At 43.1% G+C, this 1,886-nt stretch overlaps 1 non-coding gene across 1 annotated transcript; it reads right to left on the minus strand.

Annotated features, from left to right (window-relative positions):
• Nucleotides 1-1,507: 1,507 nt before the first annotated feature.
• Nucleotides 1,508-1,646, minus strand: LOC111472839. Its single transcript, XR_002715498.1, has one exon. It is a non-coding gene; the product is annotated as a small nucleolar RNA Z247 (small nucleolar RNA).
• Nucleotides 1,647-1,886: the final 240 nt, after the last annotated feature.

Genomic DNA, 1,886 nt, shown 5'->3' on the forward strand with positions numbered 1-1,886 from the left:
AATATTTTCATCAAATATGACGTCTCTAGACATATAGACACGACCAGAATCGGTGTCAAGACACTTATACCCTTTATGTAAAGAACTGTAGCCTAGAAAGACACATTCCTTTGATCGAAAAGAGAGCTTTTGTTTGTTATAAGGACCAAGATGAGGCCAACAAGCACACCCAATTTTTTTTTTTAATAAGGATTAATTTGGTGGGGTATGAGCATGAGTTAGAAGGGCTAGGCCAGTTTCAACAATATGACGGTGCTTGCGTTCAGCAGACCCATTTTGTTGATGTGTGTGAGGGCACGAAACACAATGAGCAATTCCAAGGGAACGAAAAATGTGTTATGAATTTTCAGATATTCCCCACCCCAATCAGATTGGACCCACTTGATTTTAGTATCTAGGAGGTGCTCAACATGAGCTTGGAATTGCAAAAATATACGAGGAGCTTCTGTACGATCATGCATCAAATAGATCCACGAAAATTTACTGAAATCATCAATGAAGCTAATATAATATTTAAAACCCCCAACAGATGGAGGTGCAGGGCCCCAAACATCCGAAAAAATAAGTTCCAAAGGTGACGAAGATCTACGGGAAGAACTAGTATATGGTAACTGATGACTTTTTGCTGATTGACACGCATTACAAATTGACAAATATGACTCACTAGCACACGAAATATTATTGAGACGCAAAATTGATTTTACTACTTGAGATGAAGGATGTCCAAGACGTGCAAGCCATTAGGCGTGAGTAGTAGATCTGCTCACCAAGGCGTGCTTGAGATCATCGACATCAGATGACTTAATAGGATAAAGACCAGATTCATACCTCCCATCTAGGAGACTTTTCCTCGATCGTCGATCCTTAATAGAAAAATGTCAAGGATTGAATTCAAAAAATACGTCATTATCACGAGAAAATTTATGAACGGAAAGAAGATGTTTAGAAATTTCAGGCACATGCAAAATATTATGCAATGCAAGAGGACGAGTAGCACTATTAATTAGAGAATGACCAGTATGCAAAACACGCAAACCTGCTCCATTGCCGACTTTAACTTGTTCACCTCCATGATAGCGTTCACGCACAGCGAGACGATCCAGGTCACTAGTGATATGATACGTAGCGCCTGTGTCGTTGTACCAATTTGGGTCAATCTTGTAAGAGGAAGTAGCCGCCAGTACCGTAGGAGGAGTAGAAGAAGGTTCATCTTGATAGGACTCATCCATCCTATGTCAGCAGCGGATAGCAGTATGCCCCACTTTGCCGCAGATCTGGCAGGAAGGACGAGCAGAAGGGCCACGACGATCACCAGCAGGACGAGAGGGTGCATAACCTTGAGAACGACCACGACCACGATTCCTACGCTCACGATTCTTCTACTGACCACCACGACCAGCATAATTGGTAGAAGATCTAAGATTTAACTGAAGTTCAGCACGACTAGTATAATTGGCAGAAGATCCCGAATTTAACTGAAGTTCAGCCTGATGTTGTAGTTGGTGAGCTTCAAACGTCATTAGATGTGCAAACACATCATCAAGCGTGAGGGCTTCACTCTTGGTAGTCATTGAGGTGACGAAGGGATCATAGTCAGGGCCAAGACTAGCGAGAAGATACACGATCACATCATCATCCTACAAGGCAGAGCCAGCGACGGCCAACCCTTTGATCTTGCAAAAATAACTTGTAGCAGATTGATCTCGTTTCTTGGACGTGGCGAGCTCAACACTAATCTAAGTAGTGTGAGCACGAGTTGACGACAAAAACATCCGCTACAGGGTATCCCACGCCTCCTTGGACGTAGTAGCGGCAATTACATCGTGAGGAATCTCCTCAGACATGGAGGAGAGAAGGTCGGTAAGGACTTGTTGATCCTCTGATCA

Source organism: Cucurbita maxima, unplaced genomic scaffold, assembly GCF_002738345.1.
Source record: "Cucurbita maxima cultivar Rimu unplaced genomic scaffold, Cmax_1.0 Cma_Scf00089, whole genome shotgun sequence".
NCBI lineage: Eukaryota > Viridiplantae > Streptophyta > Magnoliopsida > Cucurbitales > Cucurbitaceae > Cucurbita > Cucurbita maxima.